This window comes from Epargyreus clarus, unplaced genomic scaffold, assembly GCF_041222505.1.
Source record: "Epargyreus clarus isolate Ecla_fem2 unplaced genomic scaffold, WU_Ecla_fem_2.2 ptg000039l, whole genome shotgun sequence".
Lineage (NCBI taxonomy): Eukaryota > Metazoa > Arthropoda > Insecta > Lepidoptera > Hesperiidae > Epargyreus > Epargyreus clarus.
This window is the reverse complement of record NW_027332242.1, coordinates 494,338-502,039: the sequence shown is the minus strand read 5'-3', so window position 1 is coordinate 502,039 and position 7,702 is coordinate 494,338. Positions and strand designations below refer to the sequence as shown.

The 7,702-nt window shown below is 30.1% G+C and overlaps 2 long non-coding RNA genes across 2 annotated transcripts; one reads left to right on the top strand and one right to left on the bottom strand.

The window, feature by feature from the left end:
- Positions 1-3,098: 3,098 nt before the first annotated feature.
- Positions 3,099-4,369, top strand: LOC140757086 (uncharacterized). Its single transcript, XR_012103936.1, has 2 exons — positions 3,099-3,540; positions 4,090-4,369. It is a non-coding gene; the product is annotated as an uncharacterized LOC140757086 (long non-coding RNA).
- A 159-nt stretch (positions 4,370-4,528) lies between these two features.
- On the bottom strand, positions 4,529-6,853 carry LOC140757085 (uncharacterized). Its single transcript, XR_012103935.1, has 3 exons — positions 6,623-6,853; positions 6,407-6,527; positions 4,529-5,862 (listed from the first exon to the last, which is right to left on the bottom strand). It is a non-coding gene; the product is annotated as an uncharacterized LOC140757085 (long non-coding RNA).
- Positions 6,854-7,702: the final 849 nt, after the last annotated feature.

Genomic DNA, 7,702 nt, shown 5'->3' with positions numbered 1-7,702 from the left:
GTTCTTTTTCCAGACACGCCAAAGGAAGTAACTTCAATAACGGTTTTTAAAGAAACTTTCTTTACTTATAGCACCCTAATGGGGTTGATTGTTGAGTTGCTAAAAATGCTGAAACAGATGTGTAAACAGAAAGGCATGATGCATACACCCTTTTATAGCCGTCTTAAGGGTTGATCTAAAAAAAACAGTGACTCAGATGCTTCATTAAGTCCAATGATAGTTTTTCATAGTGGTTGCTTCCAAATTCACGGATTATAAAATATATAAAGTTCCAACCCCTATTTATCGACCTCAAGGGTTGATTTGGTGTGTGAAAATGGAAAAATAGTGATATATTATTTACAACCAGAAAGCAATTTACCAATTTTCATAGACTTTGCTTCAAAATCTGCGGACTTCTAAACGAAGTTCCTACCCTTATTATACCCTCATAAGGGTAGATTTGCCATAAATGGTGTTAAAAAAGTTTTATCATTCCCAACCAATTACATTTTTTACAGTCCTTGCTTCCAAATAAACGGTTTTTAAAATAAAATTTCATCCCCTATTAAATAACCTTAAGGGTAGATATTCCAAAAACTGTTTTATAGGTGTCCTATTATTTTCTATCAGAAAGCCAAATAACAATTTTCATAGACTTTGCTTAAAAAGATGCGGACTTCTAAACGAAGTTTCCACCCCTATTTTACCTTCTTAAGGGTAGATTTTTCATAAACGGTGTTAAATAAGCTCTATTATTTCGAACCAGAACGCTAAATGCTGTTTTTACAATCCTTGTTTCCAAATGAACGGATTTTAAAATAAAGTTCTATTCCCTATTAATCGAACTTAAGGGTTGATTTTCCAAAAACGGTAAAATAGGTGTTCTATTATTTACAATCAGAAAGCTGAATACTAATTTTCATAGACTTTGTTTCAAAATCTGCGGACTTCCCAACAAACTTTCAACCCCTATTTTACCCTCTTAAAATTTTTCCATAAATGGTGTTAAAAAAGTTCTATTATTTCCAACAGGAAAGCCAAATGCAAATTTTTATAGACCTTGCTTCCAAATTAACGGAGTTTGAAATAAAATTCCAACCCCCATTTAACGACCTTAAGGGATGATTTTCCAAAAACAATGAAATAGGTGATTAATTATTTTCTATCGAAAACCCAAATACCGATTTTTATACAGTTTACGTCAAATCTGGGGGACTCTCATACAAACCTACAACCCGTATTTAACCCAAATAAGTCTTCTTACCAGTGTAAATCTTACCAGTGAGGCAATGGTTAACTTTCAAAGTGCTGGCTTTCAAATCCGAAATTTTTAAAATAAGCTGTCAACCCTTATTTTTCCAACTTAAGGGTTGATTTTCCAAAAATGATGAAATAGGTGTTTAATTACTTTCTATCGAAAACCCAAATACCGATTTTCGTACAGTTTACATCAAATCTGGGGGACTCTCATACAAACCTACAACCCGTATTTAACCCAAATAAGGGTTGATTTTCCAAAAACGATAGAATTAAAGTTCCACTATATCTTACCAGTGAGGCAATGGCTAACTTTCATAGTGCTGGCTTTCAAATCCGAAATTTTTAAAATAAGCTGTCAACCCTTATTTTTCCAACTTAAGGGTTGATTTTCCAAAAATGATGAAATAGGTGTTTAATTATTTTCTATCGAAAACCCAAATACCGATTTTCGTACAGTTTACATCAAAACTGGGGGACTTTCATACAAACTAACAACCCTTATTTAACCCATATAAGGGTTGATTTTCCCAAAAACGCTAGAATTAAAGTTCCACTATATCTAATCAGTAAGGCAATGACTAACTTTCGTAGTGCTGGCTTTGAAATTGGCAAATTCTAAAATAAACTGTCAACCCTTATTTTACCAACTTAAGGGTTGATTTTCCAAAAATGGTGAAAGAGGTGTTCAATTATTTTCTATCGAAAACCCAAATACCGATTTTCGTACAGTTTACATCAAAACTGGGGGACTTTCATACAAACTAACAACCCTTATTTAACCCATATAAGGGTTGATTTTCCCAAAAACGCTAGAATTAAAGTTCCACTATATCTAATCAGTAAGGCAACGACTATCTTTCGTAGTGCTGGCTTTCAAATTGGCAAATTCTAAAATAAACTTTCAACCCTTATTTTACCAACTTAAGGGTTGATTTTCCAAAAATGGTGAAATAGGTGTTTAATTATTTTCTATCGAAAACCCAAATACCGATTTTCGTACAGTTTACATCAAAACTGGGGGACTTTCATACAAAGCAACAACCATTATTTAACCCATATAAGGGTTGATTTTCCCAAAAACGCTAGAATTAAAGTTCCACTATATCTAATCAGTAAGGCAATGACTAACTTTCGTAGTGCTGGCTTTCAAATTGGCAAATTCTAAAATAAACTGTCAACCCTTATTTTGCCAACTTAAGGGTTGATTTTCCAAAAATGGTGAAATAGGTATTTTATTATTTTTTATCGAAACCCCAAATACCGATTTTCATAGAGTTTACATCAAAACTGGGGGAATTCCATACAAACTTACAACCCTTATTTAACGCACATAGGGGTTGATTTTCCAAAAACGGTAGAACTAAAGTATTATTATATCTAACCAGTAAAGCAATGGCTAACTTTCATAGTGCTGGCTTTCAAAATGGCAAAATTTAAAATAAGCTGTCAACCCCTATTTAACCACCTTTAGGGTTGATTTTGGAAAACCCCTTAGATTAGATTTTTATTACTTTAAATCAGAAAGCTAAATACCAATTTTCATCCAGTTTGCTTTAAAACTGACGGACTTTCATATTAACTTTCAACCCCCATTTAACCCCCTTAATGGTGGAATATCAAAAAATCCGTTCTTAGTGCGCATCTACATTATAAATTAAAGCTATATTCCAAATTTCATGATTGTAGCTTCAGTACCCTTAGTATGAGTTTTTAACGTTTCCGCGACTCGCTGCTCGTTAACGAGCTCGCCCATACATCTCCTAGCAGCGCCTCTAGCGGAATTTGTTGGAACTAAAATATGGCAGTATGAGTTTTATATTTCAACCGTTTACGAGCTCGGACTCGCTTGAGGCGAACTCGTAAACGGTCGATAAAGAGTGGTATGGTAGTATAAGTTGCACATTTGACATTTCTTACAAAGTAAAATGACGTAATTTTCGACTCGGACGTCGTTTACGAGCAAATGTTGAACTCGGTAGCTTTTAAACCGTGAGTTGTGTTGTGATTGAAAAAAACTAAATAAATTTAATAAATTGTGTTGAAAAATTATGTTGTGAGGTCATATTATGCTTCGAGAATTATAAAGGAGGCTGTGTATACGCTCACTGTCGTGAAAGTGAACGATTTAGTGCATCGTACTAAACTTATGTCATATTACCCGGATTACAACCAAATTCAAGCAAACCAGGCATTCAAAGAAGTTTGATTATTGTGCTTCTTATAGAGGGAAACTACTACTTTTGTGCCGTGGAAAATACCAACCTCAAAAGCTTACCAAGGATGACGCTAGTGACTAAGGCAAGTAAAGAGAAATTATAAGTTATACGTTAGGTACATTATCATCGGTGTTATATATTAAATGGTAATTTATTTATTACAAAGTGCAAACACTTGGATATGTTCCATGTTACCATACTACCAGAATGTTATTTGGGTCCCTAATTACTCACCTATCAAAGAAGACTAAGCCTTCAAGTTACAAAGGTTTTAAAGGCTACCGGTTTATATTTGTATTTATAATCCCTTGATTTATCTAACTACTCAGTATAATTTAAAAAGTAACATTTTATTTCCTTGAAGCCGTTACAATAGAATACAAAACTGTTGAACACCAAATTAAAAGTAACAAATACAACATTGGAAAATAACCTAAGGTACAATTGGTGACCATTGTCTTTGAATATAAAGTAATTAGTAAAAACAGACCAAAATATATTATTTAAGTAGAATACTAGCATTCAACAACAAATTAAGTGAAGTGGAATTTAATGATACATTTGTTTGAGAGTTATTTTAATTCATAAAATCAATGTTAAATAAGTATTATGTCTATATTTTAATTTTCAGATAATGCAGCTATGAAGTGTAGATATAATGGGCATCTGATGAGCCTTCCCTGTTGTGTCCAGGATGTCTACTACATGGCAGAGTACCCCCTTGAATAATACAGCTACTATTTTACATCTACCTATAGAAAGAATCAGTTTAAAATTTTTGGCAAATTCCATCGAAATATGAAGGTCATTAATGCATTTCTAGTGTTAAGTCCATGTGTATTTGTATAGGACTTATAGTTCAATTCAATTCAGACTCAGACGCCTTTAAATAAAATAATAATTAAGAATAATATTCTACTTTAATTTCGAATCCTTTCCCCCAAATTATGAAACTGCCATGGTACATTCCATAAAATACTAACACATTATCGTCATATTTTGTTGCATTATCTTGTATATTGTAAATTTTGTAATAAAAATATTTAATAAATTGTAATAAATAATGCAAGTTCTTGTTTTTTAATTAATTTATTTTCTTGTTAGGCTACAGATTGAATTAATCTTTTATTATAACTATGTCTTATTATAATACAAGTTGCAGGTACAACGCAATATATTAATACAATTTATAGTTAGTATCGAAGTATGTGTTTAGAGGTGACTGAAGACTGTTTTTACATTAATATGCAACAGTAACTGTTTACTCACAACTTTATTATTATTAACAAAAGAATTAACATAAAAACATACAAATTTATTTTATTTTTATTAGTTATTTAAAAGTTGTACCAACAAAGTAAACACTAATACATCAAAAAGACTTAATGCTAATAATTAAATTCTAGATTATAAAATGATAAAGAATTCAAAATCAAATTTACAATTAATAATTTACAACAAATGTATATTATACAATTATTAGTATCAACAATTAAATGTGAGTAAATATTATGTCATTAAAAAAATAGGAAAGATTAATAAACATAATCGCAAATAAAAACATTAGTAGTAAAAGTGAAAATTACATGTACAATAAACTTATAGTATTAAATTTTAAATATTGTAGGAAATCATCACTGCAATATTTAATTAAATAAATACATTGATAATTTAAAAAAGATTGTATCATAAAGTGATGCAATATGAATAAATTAGTAAGTAACAAAATAAATGATTGATAACATTATAGAAAATATCAACATTATAAAATTCACTATTTAAATAATATAAGTGACAAATAAAAAAAATAACATATATTATTAACAGAAAAGTAAATTATTAAAAGAAAAAATAATATGTTATCAAGTAAGTTCCAAATCCTTTTCTATAATTTCTATAAAATAAACTAATGGATAATAAATCAATTTGGGGAAATATTAGAAGCTGACCTATCTCTATTGCTATTGCACAAATCTACATTAACTTCAATACTTATATACTTATATAATGTTCTAAGTTTGATCGTGTTTTAGTTTTTTCAAATGGAAGATAGTTAAATTGGCAAAAATATAACATAATATTTTTGTATAAACATTATATTACTTTTAAAGTATTCATTCCATTAATATTATATTTAAGTAAACATTTATAATTAATGACATTATTACAAGGTAGCTAATAATAATTTATAATACATTATTTCTATGAATGATATTTGACGTAGACATTTAGTATAGATACATTATATGCTATCCTCTTTTTCAAATGTGACAATTCCCTTGTGAGTCCAAAGGTGGGAGACAACTGCCTGACATGCCTTGAACTGCAACTGGTGGGGTTTCAATTCTGGATGCAGCTTTTGAAGGCAAAAATTTCAGCATGCCGTTGGGGATGACAAGTTCCACTAAAACAGAGTAAAAAATAATTAGTAAGCTTATTCCAGGGAGTATTACAATTTATAAGTGTTTGTTATTGTATGACTGTGGCAAGGAAGACTATAAAGTCTACTTATGGGGATGAAATATTTTGAATAATTAAATAAACAACAAAACAAATAATTTATATACTACTCTGAATTTGACTGCTTCCTAACTGATTGATGTATTGTAACATATTGTTTGCATACCCTATTGGGACTTATGTATTAATATAACTGTCAATCTATACAGTATAATTAAAATATTAATTTTGAAACTTTAGAAACATATTTTATATCTTTTTTTATACATCTAAAATGTATTAACATTATAAAAGAAAAACATGTAAACCAGTTAAAAAGTTATGTAGGAAACAATAAACAGAATCAAAGGATATGCAAATACATATTATCATCTCTGTTTAATAAAATAAGAAATGTTTCAGTCAACATCATTTGTGTTTCAAATTTATTTATTAAGTAAAAACATGTAAATATTTATAATATAAATAAAAATAGATTGATTTTTTACCTTTTTACAATCCACTTGTTATCTTTTAATGTGAGTAGTGCACATGCAATTTTAACGCCAATATGTTCCACACCGGCTTATAAATTCGGGGCCAGCAGCTGGTTTATTTAAACTGACGTGTCTAAAAACAAAAGGCATAATTACGTGGGGCTAATGTAATGAAAGTATAAAGAAACGTTTCACATATACATACGTAGAAAATATGATCGTACTCACCTCTCTACTCGGTACTCGATTTTATGAATTCCAGCATTATTTAAACTTACACAACACAAATGGAACTTCAACTTCAACAAAGTACAACTTTATACTTTTATTGAGTAGCACCTTTTTAAAACGTAGTGGTTATAATATTCTCTTAGACTTTTTATTGTTTTTTATTTTAAAAGTATACAAAAACTATGAAAGATGATAAACACTGACACTTAAAAAGTTTTTAAATTTTTTAAATAAACAATACATGACAGTCAAACCACAGTATATGGATATACAGTAATTTAACTCTGCCCTGACCTTGAATTAGATACCTACGGTTGCGCTGGGCACGGTAACGCGTTAGGGCTGCCTGCCTACAGTTTTTAATTACATCTGCATACTTTACTTTCTTTTTAATTTTTTGATTGTAAATGTTGTATTTTTTATTTAAACAAATGAATGCTATAGTTAATTATATAGAAAGTGTTGAATGAAAATGCATGTTATGTTTTTTAATATGTATATATTACGTAATAGAAACTATTTTTATAATTGGGTACTTGACAGTTACAACAATAAAATATGAAATATGTTCGACATGATAGCTTATAAATTAACATAAATTATGCAAAATTTAGTTTAATTTTTATTACAATATTAAATAATAATTTTAATTAGAGATGCGCCGAATAGTGGTTTCAGCGAATTTTACCGTAAAAAGTCGAGTCTATTTCAAAAGAACAAATACTAAAGCTTTTGATAAAATTATCTAATTCCTTTTTCAGCCGCAGTAAATACTTAATATTTGACGCTCTTTCTAGTTTTGGTGAAAATACCGCGGAAATAGGTGACTTTACCTTATATGCACTATCAAAATGTCGAAATATGCATGCAAATATGCACTAAAAAGGGCAAAACATGGCCAATAAATGCTCTATTATATTAACATTGTAACGCACTACAGAATAGGGCCCCTACAAAATAGTCCCTCGGCGGCATATCGCGCGAACAAACGGGTGCCGAAAGGCCGCTAAGCCACGCCCTCAGCCTTTGTTGCGCCGCGCGACGACGAATAAATACGACGCGTGCGTTGTGCAAGCA